General features: G+C 35.1%; 1 protein-coding gene across 3 annotated transcripts in view; it reads right to left on the reverse strand.

Annotated features, from left to right (window-relative positions):
- Nucleotides 1-13,827, reverse strand: part of LOC149962227 (metabotropic glutamate receptor-like) — a 331,639-nt gene that overhangs the window by 224,815 nt on the left and 92,997 nt on the right. The window lies entirely within an intron of this gene.

Raw genomic sequence — 13,827 nt, forward strand, 5'->3', positions numbered from 1 at the left:
TCACTGGTAAACATGTTTAAAAAGTTACAGTCACTGGTAAACATGTTTAAAAAGTTACAGTCACTGGTAAACATGTTTAAAAAGTTACAGTCACTGGTAAACATGTTTAAAAAGTTACAGTCACTGGTAAACATGTTTAAAAAGTTACAGTCACTGGTAAACATGTTTAAAAAGTTACAGTCACTGGTAAACATGTTTAAAAAGTTACAGTCACTGGTAAACATGTTTAAAAAGTTACAGTCACTGGTAAACATGTTTAAAAAGTTACAGTCACTGGTAAACATGTTTAAAAAGTTACAGTCACTGGTAAACATGTTTATAAAGTAACAGTCACTGCTAAACATGTTTAAAAAGTTACGGTCACTGGTAAACATGTTTATAAAGTAACAGTCACTGCTAAACATGTTTAAAAAGTTACAGTCACTGCTAAACATGTTTAAAAAGTTACAGTCACTGCTAAACATGTTTAAAAAGTTACAGTCACTGCTAAACATGTTTAAAAAGTTACAGTCACTGGTAAACATGTTTAAAAAGTTACAGTCACTGGTAAACATGTTTAAAAAGTTACAGTCACTGGTAAACATGTTTAAAAAGTTACAGTAACTGCTAAACATGTTTAAAAAGTTACGGTCACTGGTAAACATGTTTAAAAAGTTACAGTAACTGCTAAACATGTTTAAAAAGTTACGGTCACTGGTAAACATGTTTAAAAAGTTACAGTCACTGCTAAACATGTTTAAAAAGTTACGGTCACTGGTAAACATGTTTAAAAAGTTACAGTAACTGCTAAACATGTTTAAAAAGTTACGGTCACTGCTAAACATGTTTAAAAAGTTACGGTCACTGCTAAACATGTTTAAAAAGTTACAGTCACTGCTAAACATGTTTAAAAAGTTACAGTCACTGGTAAACATGTTTAAAAAGTTACAGTCACTGGTAAACATGTTTAAAAAGCTACGGTCACTGCTAAACATGTTTAAAAAGTTACAGTCACTGGTAAACATGTTTAAAAAGTTACGGTTACTGCTAAACATGTTTAAAATGTTACAGTCACTGGTAAACATGTTTAAAAGTTACAGTCACTGGTAAACATGTTTAAAAGTTACAGTCACTGGTAAACATGTTTAAAAAGTTACAAACGCTATGACTGGTTTATAGTTATATTTATCTTCATTTTCATTAGTTGCTATATGTTTTTCTGAGCTCATTTATTTTCTTTTTAGCACGATAGATGGCGCCGTGGTAAAGGTAAATTTTTCCTAAAAATTCGTATATTTTGCCAAAATAAAACTCTGAAAGATGCGAAGCGAACTCGATGACTAGATATGCCATAACGTCATGATGTGCTGGTGCGCCGTCATGCTGAATATTAAATTACGTGACGCTATTATCTCTATGGCAAAAGGCTAAAGTGTTCCTACGTTTCCCCCCTCGCGGTCTGCCTTTGAGCTATGGCCGCCATGATGACCAAACTTCCCGCGAAACCCTACCGTAAATCTAAAACAAACATCTATTAATTTCGCTCGATACCTCTCTCTACTACGGCATTCTATAAATCCAGAAGCAATGTTCTCTGAAGAAAAAGGCACGACACAAATCGAGAAGAAAAGTGCGGAACACGAAGTTTACAACTTTAAGTTGTCCATAAATCCCAGAGCAACGTTATCAATTCGCCAGAACTACTGTAAAACCTTACCCTAACACGCGATACGACTGCGACTTCGCTTAACGGATGTGGTGAAACCTGCAGGACGGAACGGGAACTATAGGAGAACCGTTAAGCCTTGTCTCACTTTCAAATTTACAAAACAAATTCAGTTCTATCTTTATCAATAACGAAGGCTATCAACCGTTGCCTGATAGAAAATAGTGGAAAAAATGGGCTGTTCTCTCGTACCCCAAAAGCTATTAATAAGTCAAAGCTTCGACACAAAAAAGCAAGGGGAGCTGCCAGACTCAATTTACATTTTGACAAAAGATAGGCGGCTCTTATTTTGCAGCGAAAAATCTCTTCAGAAACGTGTTTCTTAACAGAGGAATATTTATGTTTCGAGCTAACAATGCGGTGAAGGTAAAAAAATGACGCGCATTTCTCATTCCTGATTTATTCCCTCGAGAACGACAGTGCTGCCAGATGTTCAATTGTTTATCGCTATGGAAGGGAACATTCAATGTTAACTACTTGACAAACTAAATCTAATTTTTCTAATTTAGTCAAACGTATTATTAAAACTATTTTTGGATTAGTTGACTACGAACTTGAAACAAGTTGGCAAGCCAAAATATACCTCTCCTCGGAAGAGTTTTTAATTTTCTGTAAAACGTAACTGTATCCGTGGTTCTGCGGTAGAACGCTCACCTGTCGTTCAAGAGGGCTCAGGTTCGAATCCCGGCCGATTAAAAAATTATACTACACCCAATGACAAAAAGAGGTCGCTTTTGGAAAAACCTTTTCCCTGATTCTAAGAAACTGCGTACGCAGCGATTACCCTTTGCCTCGAAAATGCGAAGGCGTTCGCAGGCCAGACAGACAGACCCACCCACCCACGGTGGTTGTATAACCCCTCCTAGGGTACAAAGTCCCCTCGGAGAGGTAAAAACACTTTGTCAGTTAGTAAGTTAATTAATTTGTAATCTAAATGTTTCTGGTTGAAATTTTTGGTCGATTTGACTGGAAATTTTTGTGTTTGTTGGTCAAACCCAGAAAATGTTACTTTTTGCTTTTAATTAAAAAATGAAGCCATCCTGGAAAATGGCGGTTAAAAAACTATGAATTTTCATTTAAGCTATGATTAGTCGATTTCTCTGAATTTGTTTGTTTGTTGGTCTCACCCAAAAGCATGCTTTGTTGAAATCCAATGGATCAACGAATTTCACGAACTTTGGAAAGTCACGTGTGTAGGTGATTTCTTTTTCCGTTGAACAGTTTGTTTAGGTTTTGGACAAAGTTGGACAAATTTTTCAAGTACGTTTTAGAAATTTGCACATTTTGGTTTTCAAATGGATTACGTTTTACAACACAAATTTATCTTTCACTTTAAATATCTTTAAAGTCGCTTTCAAAAGACCTCGAAACTTTTAAATTCTGCTTCTCTAATATTAGCCCTGCCTCTAAAATTTGAAACCCTACTTCCCTAATATTAGCCCTGCCTCTAAAATTTGAAACCCTACTTCCCTAATATTAGCCCTACCTCTAAAATTTGAAACCCCACTTCTCTAATATTAGCCCTACCTCTAAAATTTGAAACCCTACTTCTCTAATATTAGCCCTACCTCTAAAATTTTAAACCCTACTTCTCTAATATTAGCCCTACCTCTAAAATTTTAAACCCTACTTCTCTAATATTAGCCCTACCTCTAAAATTTTAAACCCTACTTCTGTAATATTAGCCCTACCTCTAAAATTTTAAACCCTACTTCCCTAATATTAGCCCTGCCTCTAAAATTTGAAACCCTACTTCCCTAATATTAGCCCTACCTCTAAAATTTGAAACCCTACTTCTCTAATATTAGCCCTACCTCTAAAATTTGAAACCCTACTTCATTATTAATGTACCTCGGAACTTTGAAACCCTACTTCAATATTAATATACCTCGGAATTTTGAAACCCTACTTCATTATTAATACAACTCGAAACTTTGAAACCCTACTTCATTATTAATATACCTCGGAACTTTGAAACCCTACTTCATTATTAATATACCTCGGAATTTTGAAACCCTACTTCATTATTAATACAACTCGAAACTTTGAAACCGTACTTCATTATTAATATAACTCGAAACTTTTAAAATTTACTATAAAAAGACATCGAGACTTTGAAACCCTACTTTAAGTAGACGTCGGGACTTTGAAACCCTACTTTAAGTATACGTCGGGACTTTGAAACCCTACTATAAGAAGACGTCACAACTTTGAAACCCTACTATAAATAGACGTCGGAACTTTGAAACCCTACTATAAATAGACGTCGGGACTTTGAAACCCTACTATAAATAGACGTCGGGACTTTGAAACCCTACTTAAATAGACGTCGGGACTTTGAAACCATGTTATAAATAGACGTCAGAACTTTGAAACCCAACTATAAATAGACGTCGGAACTTTGAAACCCTACTATAAATACACGTCGGGACTTTGAAAACCTACTATAAATAGACGGCGGAACTTTGAAACCCTAGTACAAATAGACATTGGGACTTTGAAACCCTAGTACAAATAGACATTGGGACTTTGAAACCCTACTATAAATAGACATTGGGATTTTGAAACCCTACTATAAATAGACATTGGGACTTTGAAACCCTACTATAAATAGACCTCGGTACACTACTTCTTTTAAATAAACGTCGTCAATTTCAAACCCTACTTTCACTTATCAATAGACCTGAAATATTTATAAACCCTATTTTCACTATCAATAGACCTGGAATATTTGAAACGCAAGCTTTTGTTAGTTCTGTAGAAAAAGGAGCCGATCGACAAAAATATAGGAAAACCGAACAGAGCCTGGTAATCTCGAGCAATTCCTCCGCAGCCATCGGATGGGTAATAATAGGCGTAAGCAAAACGCGTAAGAAATATAGTAGAGAGGAAGAAAGGACGAGGAAGCAACACCGAAGCGAAGAAGAAAAGAAGGAACTGCATCCATCCACGACAGAACAACGCAACGACGACTCCGGCAACAATATAATATATATAAACTGCCAATAATGCTCGATAGCGGCGCTTTATTGTCTCCGCGCATCCTGCCTTCGCCGCGACGATATATAACGACGACGCTATGTAAAACACCGTGGCTACGATAAAAAGCGAAGTATCTTTATAAATAAACTGCCCTGGCGCTAGAGGTCGCTTCTTAGGCGTATCCATCACCGAAAATATGAAACCCCGGACTGTACGGAAATCACGCGACACTCTTTTCGCGACTCTCGGAGGTCCGAGACTAAGGCCTAAGAATAATGACGCTCTTCCTAAGCAGATACATCAAATAAGAAGAAGTGGGGATGTCTCTACTACAACGCCCTCTAGTTTACGCGCTCCCAAGTGCGATAAAAAATGGACCACGAGTTTAGACACTATACAGTTGCCGTTTCGGGGACCCACGAAAAAACATTCCGGCTTTTCGTTTGTTGTTGTTTTGACGTAATTTCATGTTCCCTGTTTCACGGAAAGTTTGTTAATTTTAAACCATCGAGTCGCGTGTTGTTGCGGAGAGCTTAAGTGTTAGGTCAATCACGTCGTGTACGCCTAACGGACGAGAAAAAAAGTAAATTTATGTTCTACTAGAGAGAGATTCAAAAAAGGTAGTAAGTTATTAAGGAAAATTAGACTTTATTCATAGTTCATTTGAAACGAGAAGTTGGTGGTTAATTAGAGATTAAATGCCCTGCGATAGACTTTGCTACCATGGCCGCCATTGCCGCTCGCCTACCAATGATTGGGGCTAATGTAATTATGGAAAATCTATCACATGTACATACAGTGCATTCTCACTTGTTAGTATTTAGTGAAATGTTCAAAACAAACATTTCTATACAATGAAATAACGAAATTTCAACGTTGTATAGTAGTAGCTTCAAAAATAATATCTTCAGGTATAACACCTTAGCTAAATACAAAAAAAAACGAGCCAGTAAATTCAAGATTCTATTATTGTTATTTAATTGTTCTTTACTCTTCATAACTGAACACTATAGATGACTAATTTAAAATTATTTGTTATATCTTGAGTAAAAACTGATCTTTTTGGGGCGCACTATTATTGTTTTATAAGGGCCCTGGGGCCACTATAAATATTTTGCCAAAAGCAAAAATATAATATAAACCGTGTACTTATGGTACCTTCACGCTCTATAAGCTTCGCGCATAGTTTAAATTTTGGTCACAAATATCGCCGCCTACCGACCGAGTTTTAAATTGAATATATGAAAGCTGTCTGCTCGTTCAAAATTATCTTCAACCGAAAAATATTGAATTTCAAAACGAGATTCAAAAGTCGTCTGCTAGTTCTTCACATATTTAGTTTACGGATATTAAAGCAGATGGCGCTGTATTTTCTAAGTTCGAAGCCTATAGTCTGTCTTAATAACTCTACTAGAGAAGCGCATTGAAAGCAGAAACGTTGAGATTCCCATTTCCGATTCAAAGTACGACCAGAGACCAAATCCCGAACTCAGAATTACCTTTTCCATCCATTCCCTAAAACAAAATATAAGATATCAATCTGATTCCCGATCATTCCCGCAGTATCCCAATGGTTACCGTAGTACATTATAAGAAAACATTCCCATGCAGGACTCTAATCAGATTTTCCAGGAATCCATACCTCTACTTGGAATGCTAATTGCGGCAGATTTTCGTCTCGTTGAGGCTGACGGTTTTCTTGACGTCACTATGTTAACTTAACAAGCAACAACGTGAGAGGGAATTTTTTCTCTCGTAGGCGGGGCCAAAGCCGTCAGAGTGATCTTACCATACGCGATACACCAGGATAAAACATTCCAAGTAGAGGTATGGATTCCTGGATTCTCACAAAACGTGTATAAAATAGCTAGGAATAAAATAGCACCGAAATTAGTTCTAGATGGACTCAAAAGAAACATAAAAACAATACGATATTTAGCAAAAACTATCACTGAACTGATTTTCAGAGCCCCCTAGTGTCTAAATATGTGCGAGGTGAAACTTACGACTTCCATTAAGGAGGATAGAAAAATTGGCATTAAAATAATCAAAATTGTCGTACTTAATGAGCATGAAATCAATTGTCTAACATTCAGTCTTGAACATAATTAAAGAGTAAGTTGCAAATAGATTTTCGGAATAGAAACTGAACTATTTTATATTTTCCTCGTTCATTGATGGGTTTTCCAAAAATGTTACTCACATAATGAAATACCGTCGTTGAGTTTATTTAATATTAAAATTAAATTTACTTGCAGCGCCCCACTGCGGCTTTTATTCTGAACGATAATTTTATAGCGCCAAGTTTGTGTCGTCATGGACAATGGTTCTGTCTGAATTTTTCCCACTGCATCTGGTAGATTATATAGTCCCCACTATCCTACCAAGATGATTATTGTAATACCTTGCTACATAATATCATATGTAACATAAGTGTGCCAAAAGGAAATTTTTCTCAATGAGACCTTGTTGCAAAGATATGACGTAATTGACGTCACTTTCTAGTCGATGACGGTTTTATCGTCATCAAAACTAGTTCTAGCGGGGAGGGAAGGAAGTTAAAACCAGTTTTACGCGACGTTAGTGCTGTATTTTCTTTGGTGGCTGTGACACAAGGTCTCAGTTAATTTTTTAATACAGATATGTTAAACAGAGGCACACTTATGAGTAATTATGTTACATATGATAATATGGATAAGCGTGAGCGCGTGTTTTTAAAACCTTGTAAGCACCCACGTACAAAATTCAGTAGTAGAATTCCATCATTCATTAGGGGATATTTCGGATTTACATTTTATATCCCAGCCTAAACTGTTGGGGATAGCGACCAATGAGAAATAACGTGTAGTCAATGACGTCAATCACCACGCTAAAATACCAATTGTTTTGGCGTTCTACTAATAGTTTCTAATTATCTTCGAAACGGAAAACAACTAAACTTTACATTTGGGTACTTTAAACGTAAGCGCTTCGTTTATTAACAAAATTAAGGCGGTAACGACTAATTTGCAACTTACTCTTTAATTTAACCCGCAAAACCCCAACTTAAAAACCATAAAAATGCTTCATTTATCAAACGATTCTACTCAACTTAGGGAAAAATTGGAGTAAAGCGAGCAAATAGAATGGAAAATCGCGCGCACTCTTCTACTGTTCTACGCGGCCACACGCGAGTGTCCGGCCACGGCCGAAAGAAGACAACAACGCCCCCTCTCCCCGCGGAGTCATAACCAGGAGGTCCAACGGCCACTAACGGCGGGGGGTCACTCGCTGGTCATTCGGCCGCGAAGATCTCTTATTGACCGGAAGACAGAGCCGTCAGCTTGACCGCAGAATCCGTCGCGCAATAAAATCCTGAAATGCGAATGCGCTAAATGATAGCTCCTTAGAAAAAGAGATTCCCCTATTTACCCCCCTGCACGACGGAAACAAAGACCCTCCCGCCAGGGGAGCGTGCCTAAACGTGAATCTACGAAATCTACTTAAGTCGTTGTCATATGGTTATTCGCGACTTTAAAATTACAGCTTCGTATAAAGAGGAACGTTCGACTTGGATCTACGCTTATAGAGAAATTTGTTCTACGCCTATAGAGAAATTTGATCTACGCCTATAGAGAAATTTGATCTACGCCTATAGAGAACCGTTTCACTTTATTTAAATAGAAACCTGCCACTTTATCTCAAGAGAAACATTCCACTTTGAGAGAAACATTCAATGATCAAAGTCTAAAGATAATAATGATCATATTCTAAAGATAAATATGATCATATTCTAAAGATAAATATGATCATAGTCTAAAGATAATAATGATCATAGTCTAAAGATAATAATGATCATAGTCTAAAGATAATAATGATCAAAGTCTAAAGATAATAATGATCAAAGTCTAAAGATAAATATGATCCTAGTCTAAAGATAAATATGATCCTAGTCTAAAGATAAATATGATCCTAGTCTAAAGATAAATATGATCCTAGTCTAAAGATAATAATGATCATAGTCTAAAGATAATAATGATCATAGTCTAAAGATAATAATGATCATAGTCTAAAGATAATAATGATCAGTCTAAAGATAATAATGATCAGTCTAAAGATAATAATGATCATAGTCTAAAGATAATAATGATCATAGTCTAAAGATAATAATGATCATAGTCTAAAGATAATAATGATCACGGTCTAAAGATAATAATGATCACGGTCTAAAGATAATAATGATCACGGTCTAAAGATAATAATGATCACGGTCTAAAGATAATAATGATCACGGTCTAAAGATAATAATGATCATAGTCTAAAGATAATAATGATCACAGTCTAAAGATAAATATGATCACAGTCTAAAGATAATAATGATCATAGTCTAAAGATAATAATGATCATAGTCTAAAGATAATAGTGATCATAGTCTAAAGATAATAGTGATCATAGTCTAAAGATGATAATGATTATAGTCTAAAGATAAATATGATATTATTTTAAAGATTAATATGATCACAGTCTAAAGATAAATATGACCTTAGCCTAAAGATTAATATGATCATAGTCTAAAGATAAATATGATCATAGTCTAATGATAAATATGATCTTAGTCTAAAGATAAATATGATCATAGTCTAAAGATAAATATGATCTTAGTTTAAAGTTAAATATAATAAAAATAATTTCGACTACAAAGAGAAGTGCTCTACTTCTTTTAAAGATAAATGTTTAGCTTCATCTAAAGGTAATTTGATCTACGTCTAAAGATAAATTGGATCATCGTCTAGAGATAAATTTGATCATCGTCTAAAGATAAATTTGATCATCGTCTAAAGATAAATTGGATCATCGTCTAAAGATAAATTTGATCATCGTCTAAAGATAAATTTGACCTAAATCTAAATAGGAAACTGGCTTTTCAACTTGGAAAAAAAGTTGTCACTTCTTAAGAATCTTTACAAACTTCGCGAATGACTAAATCTGAAAGCACTTACATATTCACCAAGCTACAGTACACCGATAACCATAAGCTATCAGGCCCTCTAAATTTTTTCTCCAAAATATTTCACCTAGTTTTCCCCAAAACCTATCAACCATTTATAACAGCTTCCCCAAATAAAAATGCGCAACTTTAAGCTAACCCTATAAAATTTCCATTTATAAATTCACATTATGAAGCTTCGGTATAAATAAAACTGTTGCCTGTATCGAGCCATTACTCAAACCGGCGCCGAACTAAAAATGACCGGTAATCTTGTATAGCGTGCGGACAATCAATTTTTTACAGAGAGCCGTGGAAAATTGAATCGTCTGCTGATAGAATGACCCCCTTAGCCAGCCGGGGGGGGGCAACAAGGCGCTTAGAAGGTCAGTAGTGGTGGAAGAGAAGGGTATCAGCTTATCTCGGGCCATCTTAAGTGGACAGTGACCGTTTTTCGATATCTTCCGCTACTGCGACGTCTTACTTAATGTCCAGGCCAAGAAGCGGATAGTGGGGGAAAAAACCCCGTACGACCGGAGAGAGGAAACCCAAGCATTATCGATGGACGACCCCGAAGAATGGACAAATGACACCCCCTCCCCAATGGTCAGTCGCGCGGTAAAGACAAAAGATGCTCATTGCAAATCTATAGGGTCGCGTTCGAACCTCGCTATCTGACGAGCGAAAGTCAAGATACGTCACTTTTGAAATGAATTTGAAATAAGGAAAGCGACTGAACGTAGCAGCGGTTCCCAATTACCTTCCTCATTACCTTAATCGTTAACTAAGATTAAATTACTTTCCTCGTTAACTTAGATTAAATTACCTTCCTCGTTAACTAAGATTAAATTACTTTCCTCGTTAACTTAGATTAAATTACCTTCCTCGTTAACTTAGATTAAATTACCTTCCTCGTTAACTTAGATTAAATTACTTTCCTCGTTAACTTAGATTAAATTACCTTCCTCGTTAACTTAGATTAAATTACCTTCCTCGTTAACTTAGATTAAATTACCTTCCTCGTTAACTTAGATTAAATTACCTTCCTCGTTAACTTAGATTAAATTACCTTCCTCATTAACTTAGATTAAATTACCTTCTTCGTTAACTTAGATTAAATTACCTTCCTCATTAACTTAGATTAAATTACCTTCCTCGTTAACTTAGATTAAATTACCTTCCTCGTTAACGTAGATTAAATTACCTTCCTCGTTAACTTAGATTAAATTACCTTAATCGTTAACTTAGATTAAATTACCTTCCTCATTAACTTAGATTAAATTACCTTCCTCGTTAACTTAGATTAAATTACCTTCCTCGTAAACTTAGATTAAATTACCTTCCTCGTTAACTTAGATTAAATTACCTTCCTCGTTAACTTAGATTAAATTACCTTCCTCGTTAACTTAGATTAAATTACCTTAATCATTAACTTAGATTAAATTACCTTCCTCATTAACTTAGATTAAATTACCTTCCTCATTAACTTAGATTAAATTACCTTCCTCGTTAACTTAGATTAAATTACCTTCCTCATTAACTTAGATTAAATTACCTTCCTCATTAACTTAGATTAAATTACCTTCCTCATTAACTTAGATTAAATTACCTTCCTCGTTAACTTAGATTAAATTACCTTCCTCGTTAACTTAGATTAAATTACCTTCCTCGTTAACTTAGATTAAATTACCTTCCTCGTTAACTTAGATTAAATTACCTTCCTCGTTAACTTAGATTAAATAACCTTCCTCGTTAACTTAGATTAAATTACCTTCCTCGTTAACTTAGATTAAATTACCTTCCTCATTAACTTAGATTAAATTACCTTCCTCATTAACTTAGATTAAATTACCTTCCTAGTTAACTTAGATTAAATTACCTTCCTCGTTAACTTAGATTAAATTACCTTCCTCTATAACTTAGATTAAATTACCTTCCTCTATAACTTAGATTAAATTACCTTCCTAGTTAACTTAGATTAAATTACCTTCCTCGTTAACTTAGATTAAATTACCTTCCTCTATAACTTAGATTAAATTACCTTCCTCTATAACTTAGATAAAATTACCTTCCTCATTAAGTTCAGAAGGCGTAGCTTATTTTATAGAAAGGCCTATTGGTGGTTAGACCTATTTTGTCATGCTTTTGTTTTAACTTAGGCGGGATTTAATTTAAGGATAGGTTAAGGTTAGCTAAGGCCAGTAGCGTAACTAGGAACTCCGCCCCCCCCCCCCCCCCGCGGAAAACGACTTGGGGCCCTTTTAAATAGCACCGATTTTATTCATAAACGTTTGGGGGCCCCCTAGTTCTCGGGCCCCCCCCGCGCCGCGGGGTCTGCGGGGGCGCTATTTACGCCACTGGCTAAGGCTTAGGTTAAGATTAGGGTTGGTTTATGATTATGTTAGGTTTAGGATAAGGATAGGTAAAGTTAGTTTAACTATATGAAAACTAAAGTCTTCTAGTTGAAAATTACTTTGGGTGCTATAGAGGTTTGTCGACCGATTAAAAGTTAATAAACCCTTAAATAAGGATCTTCTTCCTCGTGATTATACATTAGGCTTAAGTTTTTCGAGTATCAGATTTCAATTTATATAAATAAACCTAGGTTTGTAACAGAAACTAGCTTTTAAAAAATATAAATTTTTAGACTTGCTTGATTTTTTCTTTCACGAAACGGTTCTAAAATAAAGCTTATTTTATTAATAATTTACATTCGCGCCAAATATAAATTAATTGGAATGAAATTCTAGTAAAGTAAAATTTTAAAAATAAAATTAGGTTAAATTACCTAGTTCTTATCAAACAAAAATTAACAAAATTAAATCCAATATTTTTATTTAAAAACATTTGTAAATTTTATAAATTTTCCTAATGGTCTTTGCAGAAACTCTTGTAGACGACAGTGTGAAATACGTCACAGAAATCTAAGCAAATTGAACGATTTTCCCCTCCAACATCAGTTGTTGTGATCCCTATTTTTCGTTGGTGTATATAAAACCCACAATCCCGATTAAAAAAGTCTAAGCAACTTTAGTGCGTACGTCGCGTGTTCAGCTACACCCATAGCCATTATTTTTTAAGAATAGAAGGTGCTTTGTGTTGTTATAAGGAAAAGGGTACATGCTGTGACGCTGCCTTAAGAAAACTATTATATAGAATCTCTTATCGCGAACGGTCTTTTTTCTCCAAGGAAAATACGGCGAGCTTTTCGCCCGTACAAAGGAAGATATAACAAATTCTTATCGAAATGCTTTAAGAGCCTCAATCTCCGCGGCTGAATGTTCGTAAAAATATAGAGGGCAGCCAAAGAACGAGATGGGATAAATTCAATGCTGTTGCTTTTATATTTTTGACGGCGATCCCCGCACGTAAGAGATCGAGGGATAAGTTTAAATTGTTTTAGGCCTACTACCTCTTTTTCCGTTGCAGTAGGACTCGCGACGTTCAAATAAAAGGCGGTGTTTATCGCTAAACGCTACTACTAAATTCACGTACAAAACCGAAAATTGGCAATCCGTGATAAAAATATATTCTCTTATGAAATTTTAAATTTAATTAATTAATATTTTAAAAAGGAATTCTGATCGACTTAAAACTAATTCTGGCTAGTTAAATTTTAAAATGAATGAATTTATGTTAGATGACATTATTAAATTAGGTAATTTGGATTGGTTTTCATTTAATAATTAAGCAATTTTTGATAATTTTTACGCTTTGTTCGACGCTAATTATTTTTCGGTTTGATATAAATTTAATTTGAGATGAGGTAGAACTTTAATAAACTGTTGGTTTCAAATATTTCAACGAAAATTTGACGGTCGGTATACAAAAAATTCGGTGTGGGTATACAAAATTTCGCTGTGGGTATACAAAATTTCGCGGTCAGTTTACAAAATTTGACGGTCGGTTTACAAAATTCGACGGTTGGTTTGAAAAATACTTGAAAAGGTAAAAGTCTAATAAACATTAAAGCAAGTGGCGGCTCTATCATTTCCACCTGTATTATGAAAATGCCCTTTGTTATTAGAGATGGCCATGAATCTATCCGATTCTACGGAAAACGCCCCTTTACTGGAGAGCGTGGTGCCATCTATTTATGGCAAAGGAAGCTAAAATTCAAAATAGCCAAATGATAACGTCGTCAGAGAGCCATTGTAGAGTATTATAGTTAGAC

The sequence above is a fragment of the Leiobunum rupestre genome, chromosome 1, assembly GCF_980474605.1.
Source record: "Leiobunum rupestre chromosome 1, qqLeiRupe1.1.hap1, whole genome shotgun sequence".
In the NCBI taxonomy this organism is placed as follows: Eukaryota; Metazoa; Arthropoda; class Arachnida; order Opiliones; family Sclerosomatidae; genus Leiobunum; species Leiobunum rupestre.